Genomic DNA, 13,121 nt, shown 5'->3' with positions numbered 1-13,121 from the left:
ATTCATTCCATAATTGAAGAAGAAGGAACACGGCACAAAACGTAAACGAGCAAAGTACGGGGCACAAGAAATCACACATCACTCCAACACATCCTTCCACAGTGAAAGTTCTGGACAGACTGAGGATGCCTAACACCCGGATGAGCGCGATAGCAGAAAAATCATGGGAGATCGAGAGAGATGTGTAGTCTCGGTTCAGCGGAATACGCATGCAGATGCATGCGTGTGTGTCACTCGAAGGATATCGGTTTCCCCTTCTCCCGTTTTTCGTTCATAGGCCACACGATCGGCGTTGTGCCGTCCAAAATCTAGAGAAAGAAGACATGCTCTCTCGCTTTGGCACACAGGAAAGTTTTCCAATAGCTTCGGTTTTGCTGGTTGGGCTGGTGCTGCGCGTGTTCAGCCGGCGCCTGTCTGGAAATGACGTCACGGACTGGTGCTGCGCATGTTTAGCCGTATCCTAGGCGTCCTTGAAGTGCGCTCTTCTACGAAAGAGCTGTAATGAAATCTGTTGATGAAAATCAACCAATAATTAATCCATGTTTTTTATAACAAACTAAACAATATTTTGCACATAGGATTATAGAAACGCTTACCTTTATATTTTAAAACCGGACACCGTTTTCCTTCTGTCGATCGTTTTGCGGGATGTTGGCAACCGTCGATTAACATGCGCGTGCACTGTAACTTTTTAGACGACAAGCGTTAGTTGCATGTATCCATTGAAGCACACACGAGAATATAAGAATAAGAAACTTACCTTAGAAATTTACAAGGATAAATCATTCCATAATTGAAGAAGAAGGAACACGGCACAAAACGTAAACGAGCAAAGTACGGGGCACAAGAAATCACACATCACTCCAACACATCCTTCCACAGTGAAAGTTCTGGACAGACTGAGGATGCCTAACACCCGGATGAGCGCGATAGCAGAAAAATCATGGGAGATCGAGAGAGATGTGTAGTCTCGGTTCAGCGGAATACGCATGCAGATGCATGCGTGTGTGTCACTCGAAGGATATCGGTTTCCCCTTCTCCCGTTTTTCGTTCATAGGCCACACGATCGGCGTTGTGCCGTCCAAAATCTAGAGAAAGAAGACATGCTCTCTCGCTTTGGCACACAGGAAAGTTTTCCAATAGCTTCGGTTTTGCTGGTTGGGGAAAGCGTGAACGCAAGCACGCACCCTCCACCAACCCCCCCCCCTCCCCTTCCGCAATCATCAGCTATCATATAGCGCATCCTCATCCCTGGCGCCGGGCGGGGTTGGAAATCGCGACATGATAGAGTGAACGGTCACTTTCCCCGCGCTGTGTGCGTGTGTGCGTGTGTGTCGAGACACTAAAACTCGAGAAAGATTTCGGCACATTAAAAAAATATATTTTTTAGTCACTATACACTGTGCTTCATGATGCTTAGAAGGTCGTTGAAGCATCAAACATGTTCAAATTAAAAAAATATTAGATTAGTGTTAGACGTTCTCCTACGCTTGTTTTAAATAGGCTTCTTCACCCTCAACTGGCAGGGGCATCGAATGGTCTCATCAGCAGCGGCACGAAATAAAATAAACCGTCAATACACCGATAACACTTCAAATCCCAATCCAGCTTCTCCCACAGCGTCTCAAGGTCACACACAAATTAATAAATGCTAACACCCACCAATAACAATACACAACCGCAATGCCCATATGAGTATCAACGCATACACCACAACAGCCAATCAGCGGGCGGCGGAAGGCACGGGCAGAAGCGCAAGTCGCAACGATAATAGTCGTGCATTTGTCGCGTCACAGCGGTAGCCCGGCAGCAACAAAGTCAAGACAAACTCTTACTCGGGTGTGGACTGCTATGCTAAGTTCTTCTTCTTATTATTATTATTATTATTATCGGCGTAATGGCCTACGCGGTCATGCCGGCCTTTTCAGGACTTGAGTACCACGTAGCCGGATAGTCAGTTCTTGCTACGACGAACGGTTCATACGCGGTTAGAACCCACGACGGGCATACAGATGTGCGGAATGATGGCGGTGTCGCGGGCCCACTCCTATCCAGCGTGCAACTTGCATGATGCCACACTGTCTCCTGCCCGGTGCATACGCTGCAGGCAGGGGGAAGGATGCACCTCCACCATAAAAAAAAAACACCGTCATGAACCAGCGGTGGATCTAACGGTAGGCGGACTAGGCGGTCGCCGATGATCTCTAGTCTGTAGTATGCCGTATGTCTACAATTGGACAGAGTATTAGCGATAAGGGCCCCCCGGAAAGATGGTCGTTAGGGCTCCGTGGCTGGAAAACCATTTGCACCCCACCACAATTTTAGGGCCTGTGACCGATGATCGTAGGGGTCCCATGGCCACCCCCCCCCCATCCGCCGGCAATTTAAGTGTACCGTTCAATCTTCCAACAGCTGAGTGTCAGTACCCCCTCCTCAGGGGCCTCAACTCGTCTTTCCGCCTTTCATGAACACCTTCCTTTCTTTGACCGATGGATCATAACATTCCGGAAGAAATTACATTTGGCGACAGTTTTGCATACACACGCACACTCACAATCATGCGCAGGATGCTTATCATATCTATGTAATCCACAACAGACGAAAGCAAAAGCTTAGTGTTAGAAACGTGTTAGAGCGAATTTGGGTTCAGCGCGTTGCACAGCAAACCCTCCATCGTGTGCTAGCGATTCCGTAGTCATTTTTACATTGCATCGATTAAACTCATTGTGCTTTTTTGGTTTGATTTGAAAAAAATGCAACTTCATCGCCGCAATGTGTATAAACGTTTTTTTAAGCGCCACAGCAACTCATGAGCATTGACCACACGCGAGAAAGAGATAGCGCTATGCAGGGAAAAAGCACGGACGACGGGTGACAGCGATTGGCCGTCTGACGCACCAACACATCCAAACCTTCGACAGCGCGCTCAGGCGAGGGGTATGAGGCGGAGCCAGGGACGGGCAGCTCGACGAGCTGCTCGACAAATTTGCCGTTGGAGAGAAAAAGAAGGCATGATAAAATTCTCCGAACGCCATGATTTCTTCCGTCGCTTTGCGCAGCGGGGTGGGTCAAATGTCACTGCTTGACACTTGCGCTGACATTCGATGTTTTCCTGTGTTAAACAATAACAGCAACAGAAAACGCCATTGGAAATGCGCCATTGCAAACTACATTACTTAGAGATGGGAAGATTCTCATCAAGGTGAAAAACAGAAAAGATGCAGAAAAATTTAAAAAAAAATAAAGCTTAGTTGGGGAAAAACGGAAATACAAGTAAAAGTAGAAGAACACAAAACCCTTAGTTCTTGCAAGGGTATAGTGAGATGTGATGCCTTAAAATTTATTACGGAACATGAATTGAAAGAGGGACTAATCAACGATCATGTGTTAGACGTATATATTTTCAAAAGGAAAAACTTTAATGGTGAACTTGTTAATACAAGAACAGCCATCATAACATTCGACAAAACTAAACCGCCCAAGGATATACACATAGGATATTTTAAGGAAAAAGTGGAATTATACATCCCTCTACCAATGAGATGCATGAAATGCATGCGACTCGGTCACATTAAAGCGAAATGTTTTAGGGAAAAAATGTGCCAAATGCAACGAAAATTTTCACGAGACATGTAACAGTCCCCCGAAATGTGCAAAATGTGGAGGCAACCACTCTACCCTAGACAAAGAATGCCTGATATTTAAAGATGAGTATGAAATAAAAAGAATACAAACTATAAACAGAATCACACTCAGAGAAGCGCGAAAATTACGCAGAGACGCAGTGCCTGCAATCATCGTACTAAGCCGACTAGTGATGTTAGTGCTGGAAACTATCGAACAAATACACAAGCATCTTCTGATCCTGTTTTGAACCAAAACACCACCAACACGGGCATAGCCGAGAAAGTATGGTTATACTTCACGAACATCAAATCGCATGTCTCGGCTGATGATATGCGTGTGTGGCTTAAAGCTGTGCTACCAACGGACGATATTAATGTTTACCGTCTCACGAAAAAGGGTGTGAACCTGGACTCGATGTCCTTCATATCGTTCAAAGTGAGTGTTCCTAAATCTCTTAAGGAACTTGCGCTGCAGTCTATTATTTGGCCAGTTTCACTTACTGTTCGGGAGTTTGTTGCTCGTGGCCTACCAAAGCAACGTGTACATGAAAGGGCTCGATTTGACCCTTCTGAGCTTATTTCGCATCGTACAAATAGTGAAAATTGCTCTTCAGCTGTGCCAAAAACTACCGCTCATCCGGACCATTTTTTGGAACATCGATCGCCACCCCCACAGCGCGTGATTCTATCACCATCCCAGATGACCGAGATCCTAGAGGCTATTCAACTGGAGTTTCCTCCCACACCGCCTCAGTTATCACCGGGGGTGGGGCTTCAATCACAATCCAATCTCAGCAACACGAACCGCCCCCAGGACAATCGCATGGCAATCGGATTGAACGCGCAACATTTTCCATACAATCCGCAGTGTTGCGTTTTCTTCGCGCCAACTTTGCCTGTATTTTCAATGAGCCAAACGATTTTACCCCCTCCTTCACGCGATGTATCCTAAAGCACGCTTGTCGCGGCAACGTTCACCACATACACACACACATCTCCACACTCAGGGTACGACATCTTCCCTGTTGCTGTTCTGGACTCAGACAAAATTTGTGTTTCTACACTTATTGTTCAAAAAAGTAGTAGCTCTTAGGATCTGAATTTACAAACAAATATCAAAATGTTATGTTCTGCTAATGATATTGCTCTAAATTTAAATGCACTACATTAAGTTTTTACATATCTTTCGTAAAAGTTCGCCAGAGTATGAAAATGTCGATACAATTTGTCATGAATAACTTAAATTTCAAGATTTTCGCGCATAAAATTATGACGCGCGCTGTGTGTGCGGCGGCGTAAGTCGCTACTCGTATAGCCGTCTCGCTTCTTCTTGTGTGTGCTTTACCGTTGCTCACCGCATCAAGAACATTGCTGCTCACACACACGTCAGTCTGTGGCAAACAATTGGAGGGGGAGGATGTGTCGGTTTGCTCCAGAAATCGTGTGTGATTTTGGTGTTCTGGATTTGGTTCCATCGCTGTTTGTTTTGGTGAAATTGAAAAGGTAAGACTCATTGACCGATGTAAAAGTGTGAGAGTAAAGTGATGTTGATGGTGACTGATGCTTTTATTTGTTTCTTTTCCTGCTTTCATCCACTGATGGTGTCGAGCATCGCCGAGGATGTGATCGAATGCGGAATATTCGAAACGAGGAGATTCATTCCGGATTTTGTTTGCAATAAGGTAAGTTATGAAAACACACAAAGCATACGAAAAAAGAGTGAGTAATCTTATTCTTAACTTTCATTTCTTCAACAGCGCTGAACTAATCCTCCAGCTTACAGGACGGCAAAGGTACACGCACAAACGTGCACACATCAGCCTTCTCGGAGAACGAGAACACGGGAGGGGGAGACCGGCAACGTATAGAACCTTTACGCTCCCTCGTGCGTTCGTGCGTGCGTGCGCGCGCGCGTCTATGTGTGTGTATGTGTGTGCATGCCTGCGTGGGTGGCTGTGTGTGTTTTTGCCGCTTCGCGTTAACGAGATCCTACGGGATCACCTTGCGAAAAACACCAAGAGAGGGGGAGGGGTAGGTATGTGTGTATGTGTGTGTGTATGTGTGCTTGCATGCGTGCGTGGCTGTGTATGTGTGTGTATGTGTGCTTGCATGCGTGCATGGCTGTGTATGTGTGTGTATGTGTGCTTGCATGCGTGCGTGGCTGTGTATGTGTGTGTATGTGTGCTTGCATGCGTGCATGGCTGTGTATGTGTGTGTATGTGTGCTTGCATGCGTGCGTGGCTGTGTATGTGTGTGTATGTGTGCTTGCATGCGTGCATGGCTGTGTATGTGTGTGTATGTGTGCTTGCATGCGTGCGTGGCTGTGTATGTGTGTGTATGTGTGCTTTTGCTGTTTGGCGATCTCCTACGGAATCACCTTGCGAAAACACGTGGGGGGGGAGGAGTGAGGTGTGTGTGTGCTTGCCTGCGTGCTTTGTGTGTGTGTTTTTGCGTTCACGTTCTACGGGATCACTTTGCGAAAAACACCAAGGGGAGGAGGAGGTGTGTGTGTGTGTGTGTGTGTGTGTGTGTGTGTGTGTGTGTGTGTGTGTGTGTATGTTTTTTTTTCTTTGTCGATTCGCACTCTCTCGCGGATCTAGTTGTGTGCGTTAGTTTTTTTTTTTAGTTTCTTCGAAAAATACCTGGGGGAGGATGTGTGCATGAAAGAATGTACTTCAGAAAAGAAAGTGAAAAATAAAAAACGAATATGAAATATGTTAAACGAAGTTTTAAGTGTGTCTGAACTCATTGCAATCCGAAAGAAAGCGAGGGGGGCTCTTAAAATGTAGTACACATGTATGCAACATGTATCGTGTCGCCGCGACGGTGTATCTCGCTCAATCCGTTAAGCCTGAAAAGTGCTTCTATCGGATCGTCTAATCGGGCGCCATTTAATCAATCCGTTAGCGAAAAGTCGCATGGATTTTGGTACCGGGGTTACCACAGATCAGCCCGTTTGCCAAACGGATAGCTCACAATTAATAGACCCATTTGTGATATATTACCAAAATGTTCGAGGCCTTCGCACCAAATACAATGAATTGCGCCTTTCTGCGAATGAATCAGGGTTTGAAATGCTTGCCCTTACTGAAACCTGGTTAAATGAATCGATTCCATCCAACATGGTCCTTGATAGTGATGCCTACAACATATACCGCTGTGATCGAAGCAGGTTAAACAACGAACGTTCGCGTGGGGGTGGTGTGCTACTTGCATGTTCCGTTCGATATCCTTCTGTGGCACTTAACATTAATCAACCCACGCTTGAAGCTTTATGTATACGTGTTTCTTTTTCTAAGTTTCGTCTTTATGTGGGGATTGTTTATGTGCCACCGTATTTGAGCAGCGACCGCAACTATTTGGAATCCCTTTCTGCTTTCATCAGTGATGCATACATGCAAATGAAACCGAATGATCATCTTATCCTTCTGGGTGACTTCAATCAACCTGCGTTAGAGTGGTCGCTTTCTACCGCAGTAAGGCCAGATTCATCTTCAGCTATAAGACATTATGTGCCACATATTTCTTCGAATACATCCAGTTCCTGCTTTTTGGATATGTTAAACCTGCATGAACTCTATCAGCTGAACGGGGTGCATAACCATTTAAATCATTATTTGGACCTGGTGCTCTCCAACTCTGCTGCAGCTGCTTGTTGTTCTGTGTATCCTGCTTCGTCACTGCTCCTGCCCCAGGATGCCCATCATCCTGCTCTAGAAATTGCGTTACAGTCTTCTTTATTTTGGGCTAGTAGGGTTATGAATGTATTACCTTCTGCTCCTAATTCATTGAGAGTTCGTTATAATTTTCGGCTCACAGACTATCGTAAACTTAATTCAATTCTATCTCGTTCCGACTGGTCTTTTTTTTATCAATGTACATCGGTCGACGAGGCTGTCCAATCGTTTAATGCTTTGTTAACCTCTGCACTCCTTTCATGTACACCTATTTTTCGTTCCCCTCCTAATCCTCCCTGGTCCAATCGTACTCTTCGCAACCTGAAAAAGGATAGAATGAAATATCTTAGGAGGTATCGTCTGAACCGATCTGCTTTCAACTTTCGTTTATTTAAGTACGCTGCCTCTGCGCATCGACTATACAACAGGGCTTGTTTTGAGGCCTATTCGAGTAGACTGCAATCGCGTTTCCGTTCTGATCCAGCATCCTTCTGGCATTTTGTTAGGATTCGAAGAGGGTGCAATACGTTACCTAATGAAATGGTACTTGATTCTCGAACTGCCTCTACGCCTGTTGAGATCTGTGAGCTATTCTCTGCACATTTTTCCCAAATGTTTGAGCCACCGGTTAGTGACCCTAACCTTATTGAGGGTGGACTACTCTACACGCCAGAGAACTTAATTAATCTCTCCGATATTTCGGTTAGCTCTGAAACAGTTGTACAGGTGTTATTTGGGTTGAAACGTTCTTTTACTCCTGGTCCAGATGGCATTCCTGCCTCTGTTTTAATAAACTGTAAGGACGTGCTTGCTCCACACCTTGCTAAAATTTTCAACCTTTCACTTTCTCTTGGGGTTTTTCCTGCTCTTTGGAAATCCTGTTGGCTTTTTCCGGTACACAAAAAGGGATGCCGTAGCATTGTTTCTAATTATCGTGGGATAACCCAAACTTGCGCCACAGCCAAAACTTTTGAGCTATGTATCCTTCCAACCATACTTCATAGTTGTAGTTCAGCTATTAGCCCTAAACAGCATGGGTTTATGCCTGGTAGGTCTACTTCAACTAATCTCATGTCTTTTATTTCCAATATTTTTAGATCTTTTGAGGCCGGTACCCAACTTGATGCAATATACACCGACTTTCATGCTGCTTTTGATAGTTTGCCTCACTCTTTATTATTAGCTAAATTGTCTAAACTTGGTTTTGGTGATGACATTATTAGCTGGCTGTCCTCATATTTAAGTAATCGATCTTGCAGGGTTAAAACCGGGTCGTACTTATCTGAGGAGTGTTTTTGTACGTCGGGTGTCCCTCAGGGTTGTGTGCTAAGTCCACTTCTGTTTTCTTTGTTCATCAATGTAATGTAATGTTTGTTTGTAATGTAATCTGTCTGTAATGTTTTACCTCCTGATGGTCATCTCCTTTATGCGGATGATATCAAAATCTTTTTACCTGTGTCTTCTTCTTCTGATTGTATGAGACTTCAGCATTACCTCAATGCATTTGCTCATTGGTGTTCATCCAATTTACTTCGCCTGTGTCCCGAAAAATGTTCTGTTATTTCTTTCTCTCACTCTCTTTCTCCTATTTTATTTAACTATACTCTCTCTAGCACTTCCCTCTCTCGTGTTATGTCCATCCGTGACCTTGGTATTATACTTGACTGTCGTCTTAACTTTAAACTGCAGCTTGATGAGGTGCTACTAAAAGCAAATCGAACCCTTGGGTTTATCTTACGTTTTACCTCTATTTTTAGAGATCAAAGCATCCTAAGAATCCTTTATTGTGCTTTGGTAAGGCCTATTCTTGAATATGCAAGTATCATCTGGAATCCTCCCACTATTGATGGTTGTTGAATTGAAAGCATTCAGCGCCTCTTTACCAGGATTGCCTTTCGTCGTTTGTTCGGTGCTGCCTCACTACCTCCCTATGAAACGCGATTGCAGTTATTCAATCTTCACTCCTTAAGCTTCCGCCGCCAAGTGTTTCAGGCTTGTTTTATTGGTGGCTTATTACTTTCTGCTACTGATGCTCCTGATTTACTCTCGTCCATCTCGCGGTATGTTCCCTCTCGTTCTCTTCGTCCACGTGATCCTCTGTCAATTGAAACACGTCATACTCTTTATACTTTCAATGACCCTCTTCTGTCCTGTTTCAGGTTGTTTAACCACTTTTACTATCTCTTTGATTTCGACTCCTCTCTTAACTCTTTCCGTAACCGTATTTTTTCTTCTCATTCCCTTTAATTATTCTCCTTAGTTTTCTATTACTCTCTTTTTTTTGTTTTTGTTAAGTTTATGATAGTCTCTACGCTCTACTCTTGTTTTTTTTTTCTTTTCTTTTTTGCTAGGTCAAGACTAGGTTAGTTAGGCTTAGTTTTTCATGAATTGTTTTGTTTATTTGTTAGTATTAAATTAGTTTTAAGTCTATTATATTTAGCCTTGATGGCGGATATTGTTTGAAATAAATGAAATGAAATGAAATGAAATTCCTAGGACGTACCTAAAAGAAACCTTCGCGAATACAATAGCTAGAAATAATAGGGAACATACCAACACAACAACTAACAACCAACCAGAACCAGAAAACGAAGAAGAACAAAACAACCAAAGAATAAGTATAGAAAAAGTAACACAGACTCCAAAGAATAAAAAATCAATCCAATCGATTGAACAAAACGAAACGAATCACATAACAAAAAAATACATTGTAAAAAGAACAGAAACTTATACAGAAAATGAAAATTACATAATAAACAGCTACCAAGAAAATGAACAACAATAAAATTTCGCGGACACAGTGAAGTTGGTCGATTGTGAGGCGACTAAAGCACAGTTACACGCGCGCAAACAGTGATTATCGCGAGAATAATTAAGATTCAGAAAACCAGATTCGTCTTAATCCTGGTCACGGCACCAATGTTTAATGTCACTATTTAAAATATTTAATAAAATATTTATATATATATACATATATATAAATATATATATATATATATATATATATATATATATATATATATATATATATATATATATATATATACGTAACGGTATGACTAGTGTAACGGTATAATACATTTGTTGGTACCAGTGTTAGAAATGATAATACCAACTTACACACTACATTATAATAGTATATTAAGCGTATTAGTGTAAGCCTAGCCATAAGTAGTAGTGTTAGTCCAAAAATGTTGAATTATATAAAACTATCGCAGTCGAGCAACGTACTCCGAAGCGACAGCATCACCCGTTGTCATAACTTATATATATATATATATATATATATATATATATATATATATATATATATATATATATATATATATATATATATATATATATATATATATATATATATATATATATATATATATATATATATATATATATATATATATATATATATATATATATATATATATATATATATATATATATATATATATATATATATATATATATATATATTCATATCTATATATATATATATATATATATATATATATATATCTATATATATAATTATATTCGTGTTGTTCGTCGAGCGTTTATTCACCAAAAGAGAACGAGATCCTGACATTCGCTACGCTCTGCACCTCGCGTGGCTTGCATCGCCCCGGTTGATACGCATTCAAGTTTAGGTTTACATGTGGTGATCGAGGAGCTTAGCTGGGGTAACGCATCCCATAATTCCTCCGGGGAAAAAAAAGACGAGCGTCCTCGATCGTAACGTTGTCGGCGAGGCTGTTTTGTTCTAGGCCGTGGAGAGCAGCAATCGAATGCGGTTGCATGGATCTATTTTACGACTTGCATCCGGTTCTCCATGAACGGGATAGTGTTGGCTCAGTGGTGTCACGTCTTACGCATCGTACCGTTGTTTCCGCTTTTTACAAATGTTATGATTTTTACCTATCTAATTATAATGACCGCATACCCTACTTATGATTTATACAATATGAAAATTGTCTTAGCTTATCCTTCCTAATTATAAAATTCGCTAAACCCTATTTATTTCTAGACGCAATACCCCTTCTTAGAAAACGCATTCATCTGTTTTTTCAAGCTCTGCATTTTGTTATTTTCGTGTTCTTCTTAGTTTATTTTTGCTTCTTTTAACGTTTCTACCTATTTTGATGCTTTTGTCATTATTCTTAAGGCAAGTTGTTGCATGGAACCTTTGGTCTAGTTTTTTTCGAACTCCTTTTTTTATGTATGTTTCTTCACCCTCTTGTATTGTTGGGGGGGTTTCTTTAGTTTCGTTATTCTTTTCCATTCTTTGTTTCGTTTTTTTCAGATTGCTTATTACTTTACTGAAAATTTTCTGAGAAATTTCAACAACCTTTCTGCGATCCATTTCATTTGATTGGTTGAATAGAATTTCATTGGGTTTGTATCCAGTAGAAGAATGTACACTATTATTGTACAAGGATACAGCGATTTGTGTCATTTCTACTGTTTTTAGCTCAGGGAATTTGTGTTTGTTAGTATTAAAAACCTCAATGATTGTGCTGTGGGTTTTTTCCACCTGGCCATTAGACTCAGAACATGACGCGAATTCTAATTCTATTCCCAATTGTTCCAAATATCCTTGTATTTGTAAGCTTCTAAAAGAACATTCATGATCGCATATGAGTTTCTTGGGAGTTCCAAAGGTCGAAATGTATTGTGCTAGACCACTTTGAATATCTACGGTATTTCTTGATTCTATCTTGATTAGCTGTAAGTGTTTTGTAAATGCGCACACAAAAGATAGGAAATAGTTTTTATCCATGCCAAAGATATCCATGTGTACCCTTTCTAGTGGAGCTTCTGTTATTGGTCTGGCAGAGATTTTTATGTTGTAAGGGCGTCTTTCGTATTTGTGTTTTGCACAGATTTTACACATATTAACGTATTTACGAATTTTTTGCATCAATCTTGGGAAATAATATGATCTTTTCAGTTGATTTTCTATCTCTTGAGCTCCTCTGTGCGCACGATCATGCTCTCGCTTAATTAATGCGTATTGATCCTCGTCTGTTGCTACATTTTCTACAATGTTTTGAGCGATAACAAAATGTGAAAGCGTTTCTACTGAATATTTTCTACATGCGTTTTGGATAGTATTGAACAATGTTTCTGGGGCGTGTATTGCGCTTTGTTTGCCATCGTGGAATTTTCTAATGAATGATTCTATATCGCTGGGGCTATAAGAGCTTTTTGAAATTGTTATACGTTTTTGATTGGGGAACGGTACGTCTTGAATAATCCCTTCTGGTTGTGTAACTTCAAATATTATTTGATTTCTAAAGTAGTTTATTGGTCGCTCTGTGAAGTGAATAAAAAAATCTTGCGAGCTTTTAGCAGAATGTACTGTATCTGTATCAGAAGGATTAGGGGTAGTTGATTCGATTTCGGTAGAAGAATCGATTTCATTATTATTTGTCTCAAGTTTTCTGCTAAGGGCGTCAGCGACCAAATTGGTTTTACCTGTTTTATATTCGACATCGTAGTCGTAATTTTCTAATGCAAGGCGCCAGCGTATTATTTTGGAATTTTTTGAACTGTCTTTAATGAAAATTAGAGGCTTGTGATCGGTTACCAATTTAAATTTACGGCCAAACAAGTATGGTTTAAATTTTTCGACTGCCCAGATAATGGCAAGAGCCTCTTTTTCTGTAGTTGAATAATTGACTTCAGCGTGGTTAAGTGTTCTTGATGCGAATGCTACCGGGTGATCTTTTAAATTATGGATTTGAGATAAGACTGCGCCTAGAGCATAATTTGATGCATCAGTTGTCAATACAAATGGTTTTGAAAAGTCAGGATAAATCAA

At 41.2% G+C, this 13,121-nt stretch overlaps 1 protein-coding gene and 2 long non-coding RNA genes across 14 annotated transcripts in view; all 3 read right to left on the bottom strand.

The window, feature by feature from the left end:
• LOC133391074 (uncharacterized) overlaps positions 1-1,193 on the bottom strand; it is a 2,312-nt gene extending 1,119 nt beyond the window's left edge. The window contains exons 1-3 of one of the 2 annotated variants that reach the window (XR_009764568.1): positions 761-1,193; positions 597-687; positions 1-508 (exon numbers count right to left, since the gene is read on the bottom strand). The exon at positions 1-508 is cut by the window's left edge and continues 20 nt beyond it. This is a non-coding gene — a long non-coding RNA (uncharacterized LOC133391074). The remainder of the gene's footprint in view (positions 509-596; positions 688-760) is intronic. The other variant, XR_009764569.1, reaches the window with a different exon arrangement.
• LOC4576145 (lachesin) overlaps positions 1-13,121 on the bottom strand; it is a 233,599-nt gene that overhangs the window by 107,127 nt on the left and 113,351 nt on the right. The gene's annotated exons all lie outside the window — the stretch shown is intronic.
• Positions 6,945-8,630, bottom strand: LOC133391080 (uncharacterized). The gene is made up of 2 exons (XR_009764574.1): positions 7,398-8,630; positions 6,945-7,339 (listed from the first exon to the last, which is right to left on the bottom strand). It is a non-coding gene; the product is annotated as an uncharacterized LOC133391080 (long non-coding RNA).

The sequence above is a fragment of the Anopheles gambiae genome, chromosome X (genome assembly GCF_943734735.2).
Source record: "Anopheles gambiae chromosome X, idAnoGambNW_F1_1, whole genome shotgun sequence".
NCBI lineage: Eukaryota > Metazoa > Arthropoda > Insecta > Diptera > Culicidae > Anopheles > Anopheles gambiae.
Note: the sequence above shows the minus strand (reverse complement) of the source record. Positions and strands in the feature narration are given on the sequence as shown.